At 48.1% G+C, this 24,937-nt stretch overlaps 1 protein-coding gene across 2 annotated transcripts in view; it reads right to left on the reverse strand.

The window, feature by feature from the left end:
* The window catches only part of Gdpd5 (glycerophosphodiester phosphodiesterase domain containing 5), an 82,807-nt gene that overhangs the window by 49,362 nt on the left and 8,508 nt on the right, over window positions 1-24,937 (reverse strand). For both annotated transcript variants that reach the window (XM_090348435.1, XM_090348434.1), the window contains exon 2: window positions 2,254-2,337. The gene's annotated coding sequence lies outside the window, so the exon portion shown is untranslated. The remainder of the gene's footprint in view (window positions 1-2,253; window positions 2,338-24,937) is intronic.

Here is a 24,937-nt window from a genome sequence, read left to right on the forward strand (position 1 = left end):
CCAAATCCCCCCCCCCCTGTCCCTCTCCTCCTCCCCCTCCCTCCTTCCTTCTTTCCCTCCCTCCCATCCTCCCTGCCTTCTCTAGTTTTTTGTCTTTTTTTGAGGGGGGGGAGGGTGGGCATGCCTGTACTAGGGCTTGAACTCAGGACCTCATGATCTAGCTTAGCTTCCTGGCTCACAGTTGACATTCTACCACTTGAGTCACACCTCCAGTCATTTCTGTCCAAGCTGGCTTTGAACTGTGATTCTCTAGATCTCAGCCTTCTGAGTCCTCCGGAGTAGACAGGATCTATAGGCATCAGACACAGGCGTCCAGCTTTGGCCAGATTTTTTTTTTTTTTTGCCAGTTCTAGGGCTTGAACTAAGGGCCTGGGCACTGTCCTTGGACACTTTTTGCTCAAGGCTAGCACTCTGCCATTTGAGCCACAGCACCACTTCCGGCTTTTTCTGTGTATGGGATACCAAGGAATAGAACCCAGGGCTTCATGCACACTAGGCAAGCACTCTACCACAAGGCCACATTCTCAGCCCCTGGCCAGATTTTTTGAAGCCCATAGCATCTGCATTCCTAGCAGCTTTTGGTCTAGAGGATTCACAAAGGCTGTATTTGGGATCTGTGTCCCCTGTTCTGGGCCTAGCACCAGTGAGTTGTCCATGTACTTGCCAATTAGAAAAACTGGTAAAATGTGCAAAGGAAGGAAAGAAGGAACCAATCTGACTCTTTTAGATCAGAGAACTGGCTGGGCCTGGTGGTAACATGCCTGTCAATTTTAGTCATCCAGAGGCAGAGGTAGGAAAAAAAAAAAAAAAAAGAGTCCCAGGCCAAACAGGGCTTCCTAGCTAGAAACAAACTATAAAACAGGACTGCAGGGCTATGCCTGTGCTTACTCTGCATTTTATCTTTTCCTAATTCATAGGGAAAAAAATTTAAGTTACTGAAAAGAAATTGTCAGTTTTTTTCCACAATTTTTTCTTAAACATCTGTCAGGTGTTTGCCATTTCTGCATTTGATATAGCAGAGATGACCTCAGGTTGAGCAGGTTCTTAGCTTCATCCCTGTCTTTAACTTGTCTCTCTTTTTCCCAGCATTCTACAAAGAGCAAAAGTCTCTCTTTCTTTGCTTCCGGGCATGTCTCAGAAGCTGGGGCCTAAACTCTTCTTTACCTCCTTCAAATGTTCAAGTTTCCTTTGGCAACTGGAGAAAATTGGCCTTGACTGACTACCGAGGAAGCAAGCCAGGGAGTTGGCCATAGGCTTGAAGGATCATGTCAATTTCACCAGGAATGTCTTCTAGTTCTGCTATTTGCCACTCATTCCTTTGGCTGAAGCGTTGCTTTCTTTAGGATGCTTTCAATACAAATCTTCCCTGGAGTTGGGAGCCCATTAAATCCCCCATGCTGGAGGTCAAGGAAACTTGGTTCACACTGGGCTTTCAAAAGCTTATGAATCGGGCCGGGAGGTTAGCCTAGTGGTAGAGTGCTTGCCTAGCATGCACGAGGACCCAGGTTCGATTCCTTGGCACCACATACATAGAAAAAAGCCAGAAGTGGTGCTGAGGCTCAAGTGGTAGAGCTCTAGCCTTGAGAAAGTCCAAAGACAGGTCTCAGGCCTTGAGTTCAAGGCCCAGGACTAACAAAAAAAAAGGTTATGAATCCTTGTGACGGGGAGTAGATATACCGCTGGGGTTTGAAGCTCTATTACACACTTAACTGCACAAACTTCTTAATACTTCTGGGCCTCGGTTTCCTTTTTGTGTATGCTAGTACTGGGGCTTGATCTCAGGGCCTGAGGCAGTCTCTGAGCTTTACTGCTCAAGGCTAGTAGTGCTCTACCATTTGAACCACATCTCCACTTCCAGCAATTTGAGTGGTTATCCTGGGCTAGCTGTGAAGCATGATCCTCAGATCTCAGCCTCCTGAGTAGCTAGGATTACAGTCATGAGCCACTGGTGCCTGCAAGTTTCCTTACTTATAAGAAGGACATAATTTCAATAACTTCAAATGTTTCATGAATACTCTTTCCTTAGATAAGTACCTAAGGCATGTAGATTGTATGAAGTTATGAGACAAATAGGATAAAATGCAGTTTTCTGATCTATAAAACAGAATGGCAATCCTTGTTCTTCTTGCCTTTCTCTACAAAGTGTACAGTGCTTCGCCATGGGAGAGAGAAGCAGACACTGTTTTAGAATCCAGAACTGTTCTCATAGTGTGTTTCTACCCACTTTGCCTCCTTCCTTTCTTCTTTCTTTACCTGGAAGATGGTGCCAGTGCCTATAGGCTGGGCTCCTGGGCACGTCCTGTCCGCAGAGGCGTTTGTGTAACTTTGTTGGAATTGCTGAAAGGACAAGGAGACAAATGCAGTGAGCTCCTTCATCTTTCTACCCTCCCTACTATGTTTCACACCTGGCCTTAGTGAGACCCACCCACCTGGGCCCACAAGTGTTAGGTATGGAGCCCAGTGAAGGCTCAGCTGTAGCCCTTTGGGAATCAGGGAAGGCATAAATGTGTGGTGGCTAATCCAATCCTGAGTCAGGAGACCAGAAACCACCACCCCCAATCCTACTTCCCCACATGCTGCCCACAAAGCAGCTCCAAACCCAAACCAACACCACCTGCTCCCTAAACATTAACACCCCTGGCTGGCGGGGGAGGTACCAGGGAAACAACTCTGTCCCAGCACACTAGGCAGAGGCTTCCCTTGCTGCCAGGGACTTGCTTCTCTATGGAGTTGCCAGGTCAGCTCTTCTTCTAAAGCAGCCACCAGGGGAGGATTGGGGAGGGCCAGTGGGCTGGAGGTAGATCTGGGGCACCGCAATTATGCGCCTGAGTTCTGACTCATCCACTACCTCCCCATCTCCAGATCCTGCACTCAGAAAGGCAGCCCCTAGCCCAGAAGCTTGGAGAAGAAATAGAAGGCAGGCCATGGGAGGGAAGAGTGAGGAAGGGGCTTCTGGTTAGCACTACAGGCTTAAGATAATGTTGCCACTCTGCCCACTCAGGGATACGGAGGCTGGCAGAGGTAAAGGCAGGGAGGGGATCCTGGGAAGCAGTAGCTCAGGCCTGGTGCCCAGTCGTGTCCCAAGTTAGGGCCTGGAGTCAGACACGAGTGAGAAGCACAGTGAACCCAACCTACAAGCAGGCAGGCAGCACTGGGCTTTGCAGATTCTGCACCACACCCTGGCCAAGCTATCTCATAGTACCCTGAAGGCACAGTGCTTTACAATTTACAAAACACTCTTTCCTTTATCTCCCATAGTGATCCTCAGGGCTAAGTGGCAGAAGGATATAAGCAGACCTGGGGATCCTGTGACACTGCAGGATGACTCAGTAGGTCCAGGATGGGACTGGAGAGCCCACGAGCTGATAAGTTCTCAGTGATGTTGGAGCTGCAGGGACATGCACCATGACTTGAGTAGCAAGGATATCATTGTGATATGAGGCTGTGCCAAATCATCCAAGTTAAAATTCAGGCTTTTTACAGGGTAGCCTTGAGGGAGTTAACCTTGCTGTTTATCAACTTCCTTCGTCCAAAATAGTAACAAAACCTGCCCCATACGGTTGGTGCAGGCATTAAGTTAGGTAATGTGTAAAATGCTTAATGATCATTCTTTTTCCTTCTTTAACTTTTGTGTGTGTTGTTGTTATTAATTAATTAATTTATTTATTTATGTGCCAGTCCTGGGGCTTGAACTCAGGGCCTAGGCACAGTCCCTGAGCTTTTTCACTAAAGGCTAGGGAGTTACAGCTCCAATTCCAGTCTTTATTTTATTATTATTATTTTTTGGTTGTTAATGAGAAGTAAGAGTGTTACAGCCTTTTTTTTTTTGCCCAGGATGGCTCTGAACAGAGATCCTCAAATCTCAGCCTCCTGAATAGCTAGAATAATAGGTGTGAGCCACCGGCATCTGACTTTCCTTCAACTTTTACAAAAAACTTAAAGAGGTGGATTTACCCAGCACAGAGTCAAAGTTAGGACTCAGACACAGATAAGCTACCGCAAACCCTTCAATACCATGCTGCCCACAATTCACAGTCAGTGAGCCCTCACCCAGATGTGTGTATGGAGGCACAAAAGGGAGACAGGTGAAGAACTGACATGGTCACCAGAAAGCTAGTGTTAGAAATCCAAACTGACTACTCCTACGCCTGGTGCTCTTCAAACCACACCTTACTGTCCTATAAAGGGAAAATGCCTCAGATTTACCTGAAACAGTAGAGCTGCCACCACTGGGCCAGCAGCTACCTTCAAAAGCAGATGTAGGATAGCACAATGCAGAGATCATCCTATCTCTACTCTGACCTCCCTAGATTCCACCCAGCAAGTAGTTTGAAGGAGTACAATCTAACATCTATCATCCACATCCTATCTCTTACCCATGCCCAGGCTCTACCATGGCCACACAGCTGGAGTCCAGGCAGAGAGTGACATGCCCCAGGCCTAGCTCCACCTCTATCTTGGCTTCTCAGCATGAGGCCAGCTCAAGAGTCAGTTAGTCCTGTGAAGGAAGTTGCAGGGCCCCAAACAGGAAGTGGCTGTGCAACCCGAAACCCCAGGGATGAAGGTAGAGGCTGGTGCAGGGAGGGAAGCTGATGGGACATAGCAGCACCTGCTCAGATTTCACCAGATACTCAAACATAGTGTGCGCACTCAGCTTTGAGAAACCTAGCCCCCAGGGCTCTTCAGTGGCTGTGTGATCTTAGGCACAGAAGCATCCTCTGAGCCTTGGTTCCCTTACCAGTAGGATGGTGGGCTGTATAGAATACTGAGGTGGGCTGGTGGGCTACACTGAGGTGAGGTGAAAGACTAGGGTAAGCAAATGGAGGTCTCTCGTGCATGAAGCAACACCTATAGGTGAGAAAGGAGAGGGTGAGTTAAGAAACATATTTACACTCTAGCTGTGGTATAAGCTCTATCCTTTAGTAGTTGTAAGATGTAGCTCTTATTGGCAAAATCAGCATCCCAAGCTCCCCTTACATAGAAAAAGGGATCACTAGGGCTGGGAATGTGGCTTAGTGGTAGAGTGCAACTTAACACCCATGAAGCCTTGGGTTGATTCCTCAGTAGCATATAAACAGAAAAAGCCAGAAGTAGCCTGGTGGCTCAAAGTGGTAGAATGCTAGACTTGAGCAAAAGAAGCTCAGGGACAGTGCCCAGGCCCTGAATTCAAGCCCCAGGGCTGTCAAAGAAAAAAAAAGAAGAGAAAGACAGAAAAAGAAAGAAAAAGGGATCACCAGCCTTGGCCCTGCAGTCAGAGGACACACGGAGCCCCCATCACACAATCTCCACATGACCTGAAATGTAAACACTCGCGCCCTGACCAACTAAGCTCAGGCTCCAGCCAAACTCTTCTCCCTGACTCGTACTTGAAGAACCAAAAGTGACCATCTAGATGTGTACAGGGCATGTGGTGAAGGGGATGAGCTCTGTGGGGTGGGGGGAGGAGCTGCTGAGTGGCAGAAAGTACTTCAGAGGGAAGATGAATTAATTTGTCAAATTTGTCCTCTCTGATAGCAAAGTGCAATAGCTGCTTGCATAAAAACTAAGTATCAGTTTTCCAGTAATGCTCATCTCCCCCCACACCCCCTCCCTGGCCTTGGCATTTTTTCCTATTCCATTTTGTGGTTCTAAAAGTACTCATGAATTATTAGTGTGGTATTCACAAAGAACAGACATGGTGGCTAAGGAACATCCTATGGCATTTAACAACCCCTTTTACTCTAGCCAAAACATGAAATGTGAGACAGTGCCTCACATTGTAACCCAGGCTAGCCTTCTGAGTGCTGGGATTACAGGCATGCCCCACCATGCCTAACTGATAGTCTAAATTGGAAACTATATAAATGTTAAACTCTAGAACTGTGGATAGGTTCATTTTTATGTGTTTTCTTTTCTTTTTTCTTTTTTTGTCAGTCATGGGGCTTGAACTCTGGGCCTGGGCACTGTTCCTCAGCTTTTCAGCTCAAAGTTATTATCCTACCCCTTGAGACACAGTGCCACTTCTGGTTTTCTGGTAGTTAACTGGAGATAAGAGTCTCACGGACTTTCCTGCTGGGCTGGTTTTGAACCTTGATCCTCATATCTCAGCCTTCTGAGTAGTTAGGATTATAGGCGTGAGCCACCAACACCTGGCTTGTGTTTTCATTTTTATGTTTGCTTGTTCTGTGCCAATACTGAATCTTGAACTCAGGGCCTGAGAGCTGTCCCTCAGCATTTCTGCTCAAGGCTGGTACTCTACCATTTGATCCATAGCTCTACTTTTGGCGCTTGGGTAGGGAGAGATAAGAGTCTTGCAGCTTTGTCTTGCCCAGGCTGTCTATAAATTCAATCCTCAGCCTCAGCCTCCTGAGTAGCTAGAATTACAGACGTGAGCCACTGGTGCCCAACTTGTTTCATTTTTATGAAAATGTCAGAAACTAAATTAGTATTTCACCTCTCCTGAGTATTTTTCTTTTAAAATCTTGTACTAATGAAAATATATATTGTTTTCATTTTAATAATCTTGTATAATAACTTTTAAAACTATAAAAGATGTCTCCTGTGTTTACATTCACATTAGCTTACATTTCTTATGAAAGTATATTCACCAGGTCCTAATGACTTGCACCTATAATCCTAGCTACCCAGGAGGCTGAGAGCTGAAGGTCCAACTGAGGTTGGAAGAATCTGCAGACTTCGAGTATGACAGTGGACATAGGGAGGTGAGTCTAGAGGACCCCAACCTGCCTAGGGGATGGGAAGAAAGAGTGGGCAGGAAAACAGTCTACTCATATCCAGCTGGGCCCAGCTGGGTGAAAGCTGAAGTCAGCTTTGACTCACCAAGGGGCCCCTCTTGCCTCCTTCCATGGTGCTTCTGATGCTCTTTGTCTCTACCCCTAAGCCATAGGCTCCCCCAGTCCATGTACTGTACACTGGCACTTAGGAGAGCTCCAGAGACATGTGCTGGCCACTTGAGCTCAGGTTGTCTACAGACAGGCTTAGGACTAGGGACAGGCCCCTGCAGCCTCTGCCCACTACCTGCAGCATTCCTCCTGCCAGGGAGGCTAAGAGCAGTGAATAAAGAAAATGAGGAGGCCTATGTAGACATGTCATCTTACTCCATCTGCAGATAAAACCGGGTTGACCTTCTGTGAATTTAAAATAATAAGATATTGACAATATCTGGGTTTCATTACTGCCTAAGTCTGAGGTCAGGGTGGGACCATCTAAACACTGACGCCCTTACACTTATATGGGAGGTGTTCCACAATGTTTTGGGGATGGGGACCACTCAGGCTCCCTTACCATAGGGAGCTTTAATTTTCCCAAAGAGGAACAATGGCTGAGAGGATAGAGATGAGCTGAGAAAAGGTAAGGTGAAGCAGCCATGGGTCTGGGAGCAGGCCCTGTCCCTCTCTCTTCTGCTCTTCAGCTATATGGTCACAGGCCAAACACTTCATTTCTCTGAGCATCATCTGAGTCACTACCACATTAAAATCACTGCATTTTAGGTGGACATATGTAACTCTGGTTAGGAATACAGGACACTGAGGTTCAAAGAGCAGGTAAGTTTGCATAAGAACCCAAGCTCATGCTTTGAAGGCTAGACTCCCAGAGGCCTGTGATATCACAGGAGAGGAGGGAGGGTAGGAGCCTTTGGGGCCAACCCGGGCTGACACCAGCAGTTAAAGTTACATGGTCAGATTCTGGGATTTAGTCATAATAGCTTGGAAAGACAACTTCTCTTTGTTCTGTCCTGGGACATGCAGACCAGCGTGATCCAGAGAACTCTGGAAAAGCTGAGTAAAAACAAAACAACAACAACAACCAAAAAAAAAAAAACCAACCAAAACCAAAACCAAAACAACAAACCCTTTTTTTGTGGGGTGAGCTGGGAAGAAAAGCCAAGTGCAAGAAAAGCCAAGAAGATGATCCACAAAGGCCTGAATTTCCTCCCTCTGTCATGATCAGAACAACACAGCCCTGCCTGTAGCCCAGTCCCCGTCTCCTATTATTCACTGATGCTTTTGTGGGCTTGGGAAAGAGCCATAGCCTGGCCCTGGCAGCTCTAGGGCTGGCTGGGCTGGAGAGATTGCCCAGAGCTGAGGCATCTGTGTGACTTCAGGACTTCTGGAAACTGGCAAGAAATGACCCAGTATGGGGTGCAGCAGAAGCAGGAGTCAAAACATCCTGGCTGCACCTGATCTCAGTCCTGGTTTGCAAACATCCTAACAGCTGTCACTCACTGTGTCAGGTTCTGGGCAGGCAGTGCCTTACCTGCTTTGTCTCATGTAATCCACACTCTAATCCCCTGAAGCAGACTGCCATGTTTCATCCACATCTGCTGCTCCACCCCCTTCCCTTTTGGGAGCATACTGCGTCAGTGTGATCACCCCCAACAGTTACAACCTGGCCCCAAGGGGTCTAGCTGCCCCAGAACTGCTGAAACATTCTCCAAGCTGGCCCCTGGATTGGGCTACTTTCCCCTTTGTTATATAACTCAGAGATTCCTGTCTTGGAAGAGTCTGCTTCCATGTCTCCAAGAATGTCATACCATTCATTGTCCCCTTGTGGATACTGGGAAACTGAGGCTGAGACAAAGAGTTAAAGATGTCCCATCTGGAAGGCAGCAAAACATGAACAGAGCTCTGCCAGGATAACAGCCTATCCTCTCCTACCCTGTCCCTCTGTCCACTACCTGTATCCCCTGTCCTGTTCTCTTTCCCCAGTGTTGTCACTGTCCCACCTGGTTATCCAGTGGCTTTGCTTCTTCCTTCAATTAGTAGGAGGGAAAGAGGAGGATGTGTGGAAGATGAAGGATGACTAAGTCCTCACATTCCTCTTTCTGGCTCTGATCCTGTTTTGGTCAATCCTTGTGAATCAGGGCGGGTCTGACATTCTGGGAATGCAGAGGGACTTCAAACCAACTTCATGAAAACAAGTTGTAAAAATACTGTGGCCACTCAAAAGATAGGCTTGGCTCTGGGAAGAGGGTTGAACAAGTTCACCAGGCAGGAGCACGTAGCTAAAGAGTATTAGGCTAGACCCAAAGGATGGACTTCCCATTGGTTGGAAGCCAGGCCCAGGGCTAGGGCTGGGGCTGGGTGTAGCTTCTTTGGAAATAGGTGATTCAGCATCTAGACCCTCCCAGGCCCTTCTTGTTAAATGACACTGAAGACATAAAACTGCCAGGGACCACGGCCACTCAGACAGAGCCTCAACTCCTGCCTCAGTCTGGTTTATGAGGATGCTCCTGGCAGGGCTGCAGAGACCCTGCCCACCATGACCTCCCCCACCCCAACCCTCTACGTTCTGCCCTTGCAGAATGACATCCCCCCTCCCCTGGTACTCACCACCCTGTAGAGGGCCCAGTAAGTGCCAGGCTGCCTTCCCCACTCCCCACCCCCCCGAATCACTGTAGGCTGACTCCTTCCAGTCGGCAATAAACAGACCTAAGACAACCTATCTCATTCTATGCTCTCCAGTCTGTCCGCCTTTCTTTCCTTCCTTCTTTCTTTCCATACTGCTGCTGTCTAAGCTCAGATCTCCATATCTCCCTTCACCCCATGCCCTGGCTAGATCCACCACCCACTGTTCCCACCAACATTCACCCACAATTTCCATGTGGGCAAATCCACCCAACACCTCTCTGTCCTCAGCTGACCTTGGACCTGGCCCACCTCCTGGAAAGGTCTCCTTCTCTGGCTTCCTGGATTCCAGTTACTAGTTTTTCTCTCTGTTCCCTGGATGTCTCCCCAGCCCCTTTGGGCTCCCCTGCCCCTCTCTGCCCAGGCTCAGCATGGCTCCTCACCCTTCTTCCCTTCTTGCCCTTCTTGCTTCCCTAGGGCATGGCATCCATCCCCTTTGTGCCACTCAGCCCTGTCTCTGAATGAGTTCAGGACCTAAGGAGTCTACTCGCCTGGCATCCCATGGCAGCCAGGCACCATAGTGGTCAACTACTTTGTCTTAGACCCGATTTTCCATTCTCTGCTTTTCAGCCAGGAAACAAGAACTTCATCTCCCTCTTCCTCCAATCCCCAGTTCCCATGGTGTACCAGGCTCCCCCTCCAATCCCCACCTCCTTCCCTGTCTTCCCTACACTCATCTCTCCCCTCAAGCTCCTCCCACAGGAAGCCTTCTTGCATTTCCCTCTCAGTCTCAGGCATGCCCCCAACTGGACTCCCCCACCCGAGTCCAGCAGCCCCCCTCCACAACCTGCAGCTGCACATGTGATGCCCGGGCTGGCTTCAAAAGGGGGGCACGTGTTCTCTGACTCAGATCCCTAGCACCTGGCTAATCACCCCCAGAGCTCCAGGAGTGATTTCTGGAGTCTAAGAACTTGTTTTTCTGATCTCCCTTGCCCCTTCTTCCCCCTCCTTCTCTGGGAGGGAGGGTAGGGAGGAGAATGAAACACATGGACACTTGGCCCCTTTTGACACCCCAAACTTGCCTGCCATTTACAAAGAGCTATCACATGTGCCTGGAAAGCCCAAGGGGGTCCACCTCACTCACTAGCACATGCATACATACCAACACACATTTAAAAAGAAAACACACAGAGCACACACGTCCAGCACAGAGAATGCTAGCACAGGCACTTAAGCTCATGGATGATTGAGAGACCCACAGGACCTGGGTCATAGCCTCCCTTGGAGTAAGGGCTAGCCTGGTTAGACTGAGTGGCCCTTGCTGCTGTAGCTAAGGGCTTTAAGAGAGGAACAGCTGGCCCTGGATGGCCCATCCATTCTTTTGGAAACCAAGGTTATAGCCAGAGTGAGAAAAATGTGGGGAGAGGAACGAAGGGGGCATTCCCCACAGATGAGTAGCACCGGAAGCAGTCACTGGCTGTCTTCTGGTCCTGCCAGCTGTCCCAGGGCTGGCCACCAGGCTCCCCTGACTCCTCTGCCAAGGTAAATGCCCTCCCCTCCTGAAGAGCTAACTCTAAGCAATGAACATACCAGAAGGAGAAAGACAGTTGAGGTGTGTACATCACACTCAAAACTGATGCAAATGACACAAACAAACACCTGGTGTGAGCCTTACCAGCCCTTCCCTCGGCCTTGCACCATCCACAGCTGCTGCCCCCCTTAAACCTGCTGAGTTCTCCATTCTGACACACTTCCCCACGCCTCTAGGAAACTTCAGAGAACTCCTTGGAACTCACCAGATCAAGTCTAAACCCTACATGAAAAGCTCTCCTCAAGCTGGCCTCAACTTACCATGCCAGTGTCCACTTCTGCATCTCAGAAAAACTTCACACTCAGAGCCATGCCCTGCTCTGAGGAACTCCTGTCTCTGGTTCTGTACCTTGCAAATAAGTCTCTGCTTGATAAATTCCTATGATTCCTTCAGTGTCCAGATGGGAAACACTACTGTCCCATAGGTTGGCTTCAGCAGTGGCAGTAGGATCCTGACATCGACACACCCCACGTAAATGGCATATGCTCAGAATCACCATTGGCTATGTTGTATCGCTATGGCTTAGAGGCAATGCCTGGGCACTGCTATATGCATTTTCGGTTTTGACTCATGCAACCCTCCTGACTGCAGCCAACTGTACATCCAAAGACATCTGCAGCTGCCCCTTCCACTTCCGTGTTCTTCTCAGCCACTCTGACAGTCTTCCAGAAAGGTATGTGTTTACAACCCCTACTTAAGTCCGGGAGGACTTGGGAGTAATGACTGAGACAACATGATTAGATTTTCAGGACCAGGTCTTGGAAGATAATGCAGCCATGCTTTACCCACTGGGCTGCTCTCTAAGCTACTGGGGCTCTAAACCAACACACAGGTGATTCTGACTACTCAGAGGCAGCCATGCTGTGGGGAAGCTCAAGTAGGCCATGGAGAAAGCAAACCTGGCGACTGCATGAAGAGTTGAGAGAGAATGCCAATCCCCACCTCCATCTGACTATATCCATGATAGTGACCTAGAGTCATTTCACTGTGCCTGTCTTAAATCTCTGACCTATGGAGACCATAAGCCAATAAGATTATAGTTCTTCTACAAAGTCACTACATTTGGGGGGGGGATTTGTTATGTGATGATGGTAACTGGATGTAAATGACCATCCTCTCCACTTTAGAGAAGGAAGATCTGGTCATAAAGGGTTTAAACAGAAGCAGTAACTGGCAGAACCAAGATCTGAGCTCCATAATCTACAGTATGTCTACAATGCTGTACCAAAGTGCCTCTAAGGTCTGACTAGACCTGGCCCACTGCTGTGGGAGGGTAGGACAGAGGAAGGCAATCAATTGACTAAATTGGGAATTAACAAAAATTGAACATGAGCTCAGGTGTCACACAAGAACCTAGCCTTCACCAGGAAAACAAGCATGACCTGAGTGCTAGCTGCTGGAGTACTTTTACTACCCACAGCTTTTAAGGGGCAAGAAGGAGATCAGACCAGTCTGGCAAGTGTCATGGGCCCTGTTCTCCATGGCAATTTTCCCAAGAAGTTCATCTCTCTGTTTCCTGCTTCCTCTAGCTCTGAAACTTGCAGCAGTATAGAAAACCCTGGGAAGCCAGTGCTTCCAGGGATAAGACCTGGGACCACAGGGACTGCAAGAGAAGACTGGAGACCTGTGTTTAATCCTGCATAGCCACTGACTGGCTCTGTGAAACTAAAACAGTACTCAGTTCTCTGGGCTCCAGTGCTATCCACCTTCAATACATGGAGACACACAGGTATTACACTGGCCTCAGGGGTGGAGTGGTGATATGATGTGGGCATATGAATACTGCAACTCATAAACCGAAGGAACCATCTCTAGAGGGAATGAATCCTGCCTACTTCTCATTATGAGACTGATGTATGCCAGGCCATTCTCTGCTCCTTGTAGCAAACCCACTGAACAGAGCAGCCAGTTGTGTAAGGACTCAGATTCCCAGATACAGTGATACTAAACTAAAGATCTGACCTAGGCCTGTCTAACCTCAAATCCTCACACTTGTCACAACAGCCAAGAGGTAGAAGTAACACACCTCTTGGAAGTAACCAGGTGAATAGACAAATGTGGTACATTCATACAGTGAAATAATACTCTGTCTTAAAAAGGAAACCTGGAGGGCATTATGTTAACTGAAATGAGTCAGTCATAAAGACACAAATATTGTGAGATTCCACTTGTATACAATATATAAGTCATCAAATTGATAGATACAGAAAATCAAATGATTGGAGCTGGGGAAGAAAAAAATGGGGAAGGAATTCCAGTTTTGGAGGATGAAAAAGCTCTGGAGAAGCTGGGTGCTGGTGGCTGGTGCCTATAATCCTAGCTACTCAAAGAGGTGAGATCTGAGGATCTCAGTTCAAAACCAGCCCGGACAATAGCAGGGGTCTTGCCTAGCAGGAGGAAGGGCTTGAACACCAGCCCTGTAAAACAAAAATAAGCAACAACAAAATGGAAAAAAGAAAGAAAGAAAAAAGGAAGGAAGGAAGGAAGGAAGGAAGGAAGGAAGGAAGGAAGGAAGGAAGAAAGAAAGAAAGAAAGAAAGAAAGAAAGAAAGAAAGAAAGAAAGAAGGAAAACAGCTGTGGAGAGCCATTGCACAGGTATGTGACTATAGTTAACACTACAAACTGGACAAACACAGGTAGAGGTAGGGTAGGGCAGGCTGAAGCTGGGACTTCTGCCTCTTTCCTGGGAAAAGGAGATCTGCCTCCAGGCCCTGCCCACTTCAGCCCTCCAGTTACCTTCCAGGCAGTGCTACACAGGGGAGCAGATTCAGAAGGAAGAAGAGATTTCTTGATCGTCTATTATATGACTTGTTGTCTATTCATAAGTACAATCAGAGGATGATCTAGGATCCCTAGGTCCCCTTCTGATTGCCACACTGGTGATAAGCTGAGGGGCGGGGTTATTAAGACATGCTGGGGACCTGCAGAAGGGCCAAGACACAACCTGTCTTTAAACCAGGAATTTGGAGCTTTGGCCTTGGGACTCTGCTCTGAGTAGCCACTGCCCACTCTGCAGAAGGGGAATCTGAGGCTCAAGGCGGGTTTGGTTAATTCAAACTCAATACACCTGTGCCTCCAATCCCTCCTTCATCCAGCCGGGCTCCTCCTACTCCATCCTGCCAACATAAGGTAAAGCAGGACTGTGCCTGGAGCTCTCTCCAAGAACTCTGAGCCAAATGAAATGAACTCCAGAATATGGAAACAGAGCTTTATCTTGTGTGAGTGTTGTTCTTAATGTACTATGTTATTTCTCTCCTCTTTTTTTGCCCTTATGGTTTATCTCATGTTGTTACTGTATCAGACTTTGTTACCTGGTATATTGTATATATGTTTATTTTTTATTTGAACTAGGGAAAGGAAGGGGGGCAAAGAAGATGATTGGAAGGGGGTAGGAGGAGGGAAACAAGGACAAAAACATGAGAAGGGGTATCAGTGTGCGAGAAGTAATGCACCTACTACCTGATTAATATAACTGTAACCCCTCTATACATGATCCCAACAAAAAATTACAAAAATAAAATGAAATAAAAATAATCAATGCTTCTCCCCTAAAACAACAACAACAACAACAAAAAATCTCTGAGCTTCATCCCTTCCCTTGCCTCTCAGGAATCACCAATTTCTCCCTCACAAAGAGTAAGATAAGGAAGTTCTTGGCTCCAATCTCAGCTTTCCTAAATTCCATCCTCTTCTGCACCATGGGACAAGGACCCCTTCTCGAAGCCCTTAGGAGGGTTACATGAGGCCAGAGGGCCAAATGCTGAGCCCACAGACTGTGGCACACAGTAGGTATTCAATAATGGACCATTACCATCAGACGAAACCATTTTCATCGATCTGTTTGTTCTACTCAAGGGATGGTTTGTTTTGTTTGAACTTGTCCCAGAAGAGTCCTTCCCCCAGGAAACTGGGAGAGCTTCCTGGCTGGCTCCCGGGAGGAGGAGGAGTGATGAGCTTTACTTGATGGAAAAAGGAAAATCATCATCTTCCCTGGGAAGAAGGGCCAAATCCTGGGGAAGCCTGGTGGCTGCCCTCTACCTAGGGAGGCACCAGGTCCCACTTAATAAGCTCCCTGGGGCTGGGTGGGAGGCTGATGTGATCAGTTGCTACTTAAATTGCCCAATGCCTTCTATTCTTAGCAAGGCATGGCTAAGCCATCCAACAGAACCAACCAGCACCAGGTGGCCATTCATAGCTGTGGGGCCCATGCCAGTTGCAGCTCCAAGTGGTGGGGGTATCCTACTACCCAACTGCAGCCTCTTGCCACAGGAGCCCCCCCCCCCCCCGCCACCCTGGGTATTCGATGAGTCCACAGAGGAGCTGTCTGAGCTAGACAGAAGTTTGACTCTGATGCTCCCTCTCCCCAAAGGTCATTTCCAAGTCAGGATTTCCAAATTTCTAAGATCCCATGATCAAATGCTTTTTTTGTTGTTGTTTTTGTCTTGCCAGTCCTGGGCTTGAGCTCAGGGCCTGAGCACTGTCCTTGGACTTTCTCAAAGCTAGAGCTCTACCACTTGAGCCTCAGCACCACTTCTGGCTTCTTTTTTTTCTATGTATGTGGTACCGAGGAATCAAACCTAGGTCTTCATGCATGCTAGGCAAGCACTCTACCACCAGGCCAAACGCCTGGCCCAATTAAATGCTTTTATGATCTGAGAATAGGAAAAGTTCACAGTTCCAAGATACAAAGTTCCAATGTCCCCTTCCTCCCTTTTCCCAGCTGACCCACACAGGTGGATGCTACCCACTCTGTCCTGATCCTGCCCAGGAAATGCAGTTGTGGTCTCAGCACTGAGGTCACCAGCACTCCCCTCTGCCGCGGTCACCCCAATCTGCTGGGGAGCCTGGACATGGCAAGAGAAAGGAAAGGAAAGGGGCAGAGACAAAGAGGTCACCAAAGCCAAATACCACTGAGCAGAGCATCCACACTCAGTGTTTGCTCTGTGCCAATCACACAAGCTCTGAATGGCTGGGGGACCTTCCCAAGGTCATCGATTAGAGAGTGAAAGTACAGGGTAAAACCCCTAGGGTTGGCTGGCTTCAAAGGTCCCCTCACACTGCTTGGCTTCCAACCACATCTTCCTGTGGCTTCCAACCATATCTTCCTGAGACCACCTCCTCCAACTTCCTCTGTTGGATAGGAAAATGGAGGTAGAGAAGGGTCATGTCCTCAAGGACATACAGGGAATTGGTGACAGAGTTAAATAGAATTGTTTTGGGTTTTCCTTTGCCCACATCATTGCCTTTGATCCTTTTCTGAATTCTTCCACCTACCCTGAACTGGGGCTTCTAAGGCAGGGCTATCTCCTACCACTCCCTCCCTGACACAGTGACTGCTCCACGACATCATGCAGGGGACAAGCTGAGGAGCAGGGGATGGAAGAGTGTGTTAAAGCTTCATACACAGGACTGGCTGCAGAGTAAGCACCCAGTCTGTGGAGGACTGACCCGGACACGTGCCAGGGACATCTCAGGGCACTTATCAGTAGCACTTGGAGGCAAATTAACCAGCTGTCACATTAAAGAAAGCAAATGAGGCTCCAGTCGGCTGATCATCACAGAGCCTGGGTGTCACAAGAACTGGAATGAGAACCCAGCCTGGGCTACCTGAGCCCTTGGTCTGCATACTGGGTCAAACTCTCCCCTGAACCCATACTCCCACTAACCATCTATTGCTGCTTTCCCTCTAAGATGGCTTCCCAGTTTATTTTCCATCTCCCCTGAAAGTTCTGCATGCATTCCCTTTATTTTAAAGGGACAGACAGGACTAGGTACTAGCCCAGGCCATCGAAGGGCTGCATGGCTCCACAGTCTTGACTGGTGCCGGAGGCAGGTTACAGACCCTAGGGTGACCAGAGATCCACAGACAGGAGGGGTGCTGGGTCTGAGCCATCTCAGCTTTCCTGGCCATTTCCAGGAGTCATAGACATGATCTCTTTCTTGTACTGGAAAACTACAGATATAAAAACATCAAGTTCCTTTGCTGAGGCCTGAAGTTGGCTGTCCCCTACAGACTGGAGGCTTATCATGCCCCTGGCACCCTCCTCCTGGCTGTGCCACCCACGAGATTGTTTGCTCTGACTTCACTCTGGCCTTGCACAGTTGACCTCATCACCAACACCTTACAGGAAGGCCTAAATACAAAGCCAGGCAAAGGAGCAGGGCCAAGACAGAAGCCCAGGTTGCACCTGCTTGCCTTTTTTAAAGACAAGTAGTGAATTGGGAATGCAACTCAGAAGAAGAGCACTAGCCTGGCATGCCAAGGCTCTGGGTTCCAAAAGTATGTGAGGGTATTATTTTCTCCAGTAACTTGCTTCCATTTGTGTTGGTATTCCACTATTCTCTTCTCCCTGCCTGCCAGCCCATAAGGAACTCCCTCCCCCACCAACCCAAGCACCCAGGCATCTGTGTCCCCTCTGGGGCCAGCCTCACTAGCTGTCCACCCCTACCATACTCTGGTGGCGCTAGGACATCATCTGAGAGCTGCTTAGGCACAAGGGCATTGAGAAGGGCCTTCAGAACTCAGAGGAAAGAGATGATGGGACATCTAGCCCTGACCCCAAGACCCCATCCTGGGCAAGGTGGGTCCTTGCACCAAGTACCTTCATAAGCTGTGGGTTCCCCACAGTGGGAGCCCCAGGCCCTGCTGAAATCAAAAGCAGCACCCATATTAGAGATCTAAGTTGCCTGACTGGCACCTCCTGCCACCAACAGGGAATGGAGGAGTGACCATGTTGTTCTTTCCCATAGGCTATAATGCCCACAGCCCCAACCATCGACCCCACTGGGTCCCACTGCCTAGGGACATAGTGTTCCCTATATAAGAGCAAGGCCTGTTGGGCCAGCCTGTGAGCAAGGCAGACAAGTTAAGGGGTGGGGAGAGCTTCTGACAAGTGCTCTCTGCTTTTCCCTTTCACAAAAGCTGAACCCCTCCAGTTGCAGATGGAGGACAGAATCTGATCCCTGTGTCTAGGAGACAGGAGGGCACTCAGTACACACAGACTAGGCTGCAGACATCTGGACCTGCTGAAGTGTACAAGTTGTACATAATTTACAGGCTCCTGTTGCTGTGGCCTGGATAACACCTACCAGCAAGGGTTGAGTGGAGAAGAGAGAGCCACCAGTGACAGCAGTTCCAGAAAAGGGCCTGAAGTGGGTCAAGAGAGTTGAATAGAAACTGGATAAATAAATACATTGATCACCACAGAGTTTATATGAGTACAGGTTAAATCAGTGTATTATGAGAGTTCACAAACTTTAGTCACTGAACTGCTGCCAGTGTCCAGTATAAGGGACATTATTCCTATTTAATAAAGGTAGAAATTGAGGCAGAGAGGCAGAGTAACTTGCCCATTTTCACACAGCAGAATTCCTAGCCTGTATAAGGCTAATGCATGGACACAAGCCTTAACTCCAGCCTGGCTCAAGGTCTGTCCTAGCTGCTCCACCAAGCTCTTATCCACAGAGAGCTCTGGGTCCTTAGAAGAAACAACTGGGAAGGGAGCCCACAAGGACTCTGTCAGAACTCAATGGCCACTGCTGAAGGAGGTGGAGAGAAGATATAAATTCCACTGCCAGGCTGCCCTCCACCCAGAGCCTATAAGTCCTATTCAGCTGGAGCATCTCAGAGGACCTTAAAGCTAGATGATGAGGTAAGCAAGTGATCCCCCACATGTCCAAGTTTCCTGAGAGCCTCCAGCTGCAGAAAGGATTTGCTGTGGCCTTGACCATGACAGGAACTGAGGCCCCAAAGAGCTTGTCTAGATCCAATCAGCCTACGAACACCTACCAGGCCGCAGCCAAGTTCAGGGGACATCGGGATGAACCTGACTTGGTCCTGGCCTTCTCATTCAGATGGGTACCCGCATACTCATTGAGATCTGTGCTCTGCCCCAGCAACTTCTCTAGCCTGTCCCCATGGTCCTGGGGTCTTTACAGTGTCTCTATGTATTGCCATTTCTACAGCTTATGCTCTGCTACTTTCTCCTAATAGCTACAACCTCCCCAACTCCTCTTAGCAGTGCTTCACCATAGCCCCCAACCCCCAGCTCAGGCTGGTAGGTCTGAGGAGGAAGTCTTTCTGCTAGCCCATCCCCTCCCTCCTCCAGGTGGTCCTGTACCCTTGACCTCTCACCATCTGTGAATTCTGCCCGGGCAGTTGGAGCTGAATAGTCTCACTTCTGCCCTGCAAGATCTGGCTCTAAATAGGCTCAGTAAGCTCCATTTAATAAAATGAATGTGTCACCCACCCACCTGCCACCTCGACCCAGAACAATTAGAAAAAAAAAACAAAACACTTCTTCCTTTTAAGGCTTGTCTTTATATTTCGTTAAAAAAAAAAACCTTAGTGGGCCTGAGGAAATGAAAAGGAAGATTCTTAGTCAGACTTGTCTTGGCATTTCTCACTGCTGGCTCTGTGCCTGGCTTAGTCGATGCCTGAGATATGTTCGTTTGGTAGATAAAGAATAAAAATATCTTCACCTTCCACTTGCCCCTGCTGCCTGAAGTTCTGCCATAATTATGAAGGTTTTACTGGGCCAAATGATGTTCCTGGGATGCTTTCCCAAAATGCAAAGGGTCCAGGATAGCTTATGTGCAAAACAGCAAAGTGAAGATGTGCTTGTCGCTAGTCCCAGGATTTCTGCTCTGTGACAAAACAGGTATGCATTTAAACAAGCTTGGAAATCACTGGATGGATCCTGTAACACCTGTTGGGGCTTCTAGCTCAAATCAATGTTGTGTGTGTGTGTGTGTGTGTGTGTGTGTGTGTATGTACACACATGCACGCGCACACCAATACTAGGGCTTGAACTAAGGGCCCAGGTACTGACCTTTAGCTTTATCATTCAAGGCTAGCACTGTACCACTTAAAGCACAGTTCTTCTTCTGGCTTTTTTGTGGTTAATTGGAGAGAAGAGTCTCATGGAATTTTCTGCCTGGACTGGCTTTGAACTGTGATCCTCAGATCTCAGTCTCCTGAGTAGCTAGTATTATGGGTTTGTACCACTAGCACCTGGCTAAATAAGTGCATTAAAGGTCTTAAAAAAAAAAACTGTGAATGACATGATCTAGTAGTTCCCAAATGTGTATGCACCCTGTTTCTAGGGCTTCTCAGAAAAGAGTTTGGGAATCATGTACTAAGGGGGGAGACTGCAGGACAAAGGTGTGTGCAGAGGGTGGCAACTAGCCAAGGCCATGTTTCCTTGCACTAACCATTTTATAGCTACAGATAGCTTAATCTCAGCTACCACCACCAATCCTAGGTGACGGAGAAGGTGGAATCAGACATCTTGTAAATAGAGCACCAATCTGAGAGAGGGGGTGTCACAGGCCAGGTTGGAGATCTGATTGTGCTGGCAATAGAGTAGGGGAAAGCTTAACCTCTGGGCTTTGCTTCCATTGCCTGCAAAGTGGGGATAATGTGGAGACTCAGAGTGATGACGCAAGCAGAGGCAGATTATAAACTATGAAGTCCTGTGCCAGCACTTGCTGTGTGCATCATTATTTCCTTGTGTGCACTTGCCACGAGGGTGTGGTCAGGTCTTCACAGATCCCAAGCCACTCAGGCTTTCCATCAGGATGGATGGTCTCCCCATCCAGACTCAAGCTTCCCAGTGGCTGGTTTATTAGGTGTCAGTGGATGAATAATGCACCGATTCTTTTTCAGGGGTGGTATTTGAATTTGAACTCAGGGCCTTGGGCTTGCTCAACTAATATTTTGCCACTTGAGTCATGCCTCCTGCCTAGCTTTTGTGTCAGTCATGGGGCTTGAACTCAGGGCCTGGTGCTGTCCCTGAATTTTTTCACTTAAGGCTAGCATTCTATCATTTTGAGCCACAGCACCACTTTTGGTTTTCTGGTGGAGATGAGTCTCACAGACTCTCCTGTCCCAGCTGGCTTAGAGCTGTGATCCTAAGATGTCAGCCTTCTGAGTAGCTCCTACAGGCTTGAGCCAGTGGGGCCTAGATGATATACCAGTTCTATTACAGTCAGCAGCCCCATTTCTCAATCTCAAAAGTGGAACAAGAAGCAAATTAAGAATATCACCCACATAACAGAAGGGAAGAAAGTGGTGCTGGGCTAGAGAAGGCAGGTCCGTGGTTAGCAGAGTGATAAGACAGGGCGGAAAGGATCAGAAAGTAGAGGTAAACAGGTATGGTAGCCTGAGATTGGGGCCATTCAGAGCAGGGGCCAGATGGGCTTGGCACTCCCAGCAAAGCAAGCCAGGGTTATAACGCCCATCCCAGGAAGGTTAACATGATGGTCTCATTCAGAGAAAGGAAACTTTTCCCATGAAGGTTTCTACCCAAAGCCTTTTGCCTTTTTTTTTTTCTTTCTTTCTTTTTTGATAGGGGGAAGGATACTTGAACTCAGGGCTTAGGTGCTGACCCTGAGTTTGTTTGTTTGTTTGTTTCTCAAGGCTACCCTACCATTCTACCACTTCTAGCCTTTTTGGTGCTGAATTGAAGAGTCTCATAGACTTTCCTGCCTGGGCTGGCCTTGAACCATGATCCTCAACTCTCAGCCCCCTGATGCTAGGCATTTGTGCTGGCTTTTGTTTTATCAACATATTTTCCTGTAAATGGTAAGGTTTTTTTAAAAGTATAATTTTATTGTTATTATTAAGATGTTATATAGAAGGATTACCATTTCGTAAGTCAGGTAATGAACATGTACATTGCTTCTGAAAGGACAGAGAGCACAGAGAAAGTTCAGGGCATGACATAGGCCTTAGCTGCTTAGAAAACTAATTTTCTTTCTTCTTTCTTTCTTTCTTTCATTCTTTCTTATGTCACAGTACTGGAGTTTGAACTCTGGGCCTTGCATTTGCTAGGCAAGAGCCCTACCACCTGAGCTAAGTCCTTAGCCCTTTGTGCTTCAGTTTGTTTTTCAGATAGGATATCATGCTTCTTTCTTCTTGGGCTATCTTTGGATTGTAATCCTTGGAAATAGCTGGGATTATTAACTCGAGTCAATCTATCTGGTCGTACTTCTTGGGTTTTTTGTTTTGGTTTGGTTTTTTATGCTATTGATGGTTTGAACTCAGATCCTTCCCTTACTTGCCTGCTTGTTTTGTGCTCTACCATTTGGGCCCTGTATGGCTTTTTATTATTTTGGATGGAGTCTCATGGGCTTTTCTGCCTAAGCTGGCCTTGAACTTTGAATCTCCAAATCTCAGCCTCTTGAATAGGTAGGATTACCAATGCCTGGCTTTGGTGCTGCTTGTTACATTTTATACTATTCAACATATTCAACATATTCATGCACAGGACAAATATTTTCAAAGTGCCTACTATGTGCCAGGCAAATGTTAGGCACTGAGGGTACAAAGTCACAGCTAATTGCATGATTTGTGGAAGATACTAGATAAATGAAGCATTGAGTCTCTTGAATACCAGAGGGAAGTATTATAGAAAAAATATGCATAGGCAGGAAGTATGGAGAGGATTGAGCTAAGTCATTGTGTAGCCTCTCCTATACCTTTCTTCCCTCATTTTCCCCTCAGTAAAGTGAGGCTGATGATAAAAATCAGGAAAACTCCTGTTGATACCAGGCATGGGACCAGAAGTCACAGAGCCTCTCACCTAAGGTGCAGAGCCAGCAAGACAGGGAGCTAATTATTGGCCCATTCACAGATGTGCAAGTGGAGGCCAGGCTGTGAATGAGAGTCACAAAGAAATCCCAGGTATCTGCTTCTCCATCTCACCTTCCCCTGCTCTCCCACACAAACAACTTCTCCTGAGGATTTGGTGACATCTTAGATAAGAAAATGCTTTGTAAAGTTAGATTTGGATGTATCCAAGGGCAACAAGAAATCAGTCTTGATTCCTCCATGAAACCAAACACTCAAGTTCACAGGGGCACTGAGAACTGGCTGCACCCAGAACTCCTGGGCTCCTGATCCCTCCACCTCCTGCATTCCTTGGCCAGCTGCCTCCCTGGGAGAGATCAATGCCACAGCCCCTGCCAACGTCTCCCCACCACAGCACGCAAAGTGCGCAGCCCCTCCCCAGCCCAGAAGATCACCAGCTCAGGAGCATCTAGCTTTCCAGTGCTTCCCCGCTGCCTGGGGACGGCCTGGCCCAGGTGCCAGGGGAGCTGCTCCTAGGTCCCTTGTGGGTCAGGCCTTCCACTTCTTTGGGCTCCTGGCTTTCCACTCTCAGGATGGCAAAATTTAACCAGGGACTAAAGCAGATGGCATGAAAGATAGGTCTTGACTTCAAGGAGGGCCTCTACAAACAAGGCTGGTTGCTTGAGTTGGCTGGGTAGGCTGGCAGAGGATCACCCTACATTGAGAAGGGAAACTATTCTACCCACCAGGAATCCCTCCTCTAACCTTGAACTCACAGCTGCCCTTGACTGCCCCAGTCTAAACCCACTCAGTCCCTACCTAACACTGCTAGATTAGTAAGATCCTATCTGCTCTCTTCCCAGGCTGGCTAAGGTCCGAGAGGAACAGAGGCAAGGAAAGGGTCTTCAGTCAGAACTGTACATATCTTCATTGGGGAGACTGGGGTCATTGAGGGTGGACATTATTTAAGCCCACTACAGCCCACAGAAGTAGCTATCTAGCCTCAGGCCACACAGCAAGGCAGAGGGTACGAGGAATGCTGGATTCTAGGCCTAGTCCATGGCTCTCTCCAGAACCACCCCTCTGGAGCTTGGATCAAGCTGGGAGGGGGACAGTGTAGTTAGCATGATGTACCCACTCACACTGCCCTGTTCAGGAGGCTTTGGACATTGATAGCTGGTGCCTCAATGTCAGGATAGAAAGAAAGCCAAGTGGCTCTAATCCCTGCCTCACTCACTGGCTGGCACATTTGAATGGAGAGTAGGCTCAGTCTGTCTCTACAGTCCCTCATATGAGAAAAAGCATTCTGGTTGCAGTATGATGGACTTCAGTCAGAGGTAAGAATGAACTTCCTGAAGATGCATTAAGAATAGACAGCACACTCTATACATCACCTTTATAATAATAATTTAAATGTTTTTAAAAAGAATGGGTGGCACATAAAGACGTAGGGAGTAGGATAAGGGTGGTTGTAGCACTTCCTCTGAAATTTAAGATGCTATCTCATATATTATATCATTTTGCCTACAAGCAGCCTGGCAAGTAAGTGTGGCTACCCTCATTCATGGGTAAGCACTGGGGGCTCTGTGAGGTTACCTGATTTGTTTGAGGTCTACTAAGTGCCTCTCAAAAGAGGCAGAGCTGGGAGCCAGGACTCTGTGGGTTACAAGGCCCATGCACCTCTGTCCTCAGGACCCTCTAAGGATGGGGACACCATCACGGCCTCACAAGCATCTCATTGGTTGTCGCTGAGGCCTGAGATAGGCCTGGAATGAATCATTGGGTCTCACTGGTGGCAGGCCACAGAGTTCTGTGTTGTCAGGTGCCCAGGGCCTTCCAGGTGCTTTCCATGTGAGGTATTCCAACCACACACCCATCCCCTAACTGTGCCTCCTATAGGTCCAGAGTCAGCTCTTGCACCAGATATGCTATCTTCTCCCTGCTTAGGAGCCCCGTGCACAACCCACACACTCTTTCTATCCCTGACCCTGACTCTATCACAGGCTGCACATCTCTTCTGCTGGCCTCCTAGGCTCACAGAGTCAAGGGCTGAGCCAGGGTGGTATATGGCATTCCGTGGTCAGAGGCCCATGTGAGCATAAGGCTGCTCCCAGGGCACTAATGGCTACCCAGCTTAAGGAGCATGACAAATGGCTTTCTAGGGCCAGCTCTAGGCTGGGGGAGCTGTGAAACAATCTTGATACAAGCTACTAGTGACCTTTGCCCACTCCAAAGACAAGAATGTCCTTCTTTAGGCTCCCTGGAAGCCTCTCCTGTATCCCTTCTTTGTGAGAGGTCTGTGGCAATTAAACTGCTGGGACTTGGAGGGGTTGGGGGGAGCTAGGACCCCTCTGAAACAGATAATGATAAATTATGCCTAATGAGGTAGATGGGCTTATGGCCTCCATAGTTCTCTGTGCAGACCCT

This window comes from Megascapheus bottae, chromosome 16, assembly GCF_031878675.1.
Source record: "Megascapheus bottae isolate mThoBot1 chromosome 16, mThoBot2.hap1, whole genome shotgun sequence".
Classification (NCBI taxonomy): domain Eukaryota; kingdom Metazoa; phylum Chordata; class Mammalia; order Rodentia; family Geomyidae; genus Megascapheus; species Megascapheus bottae.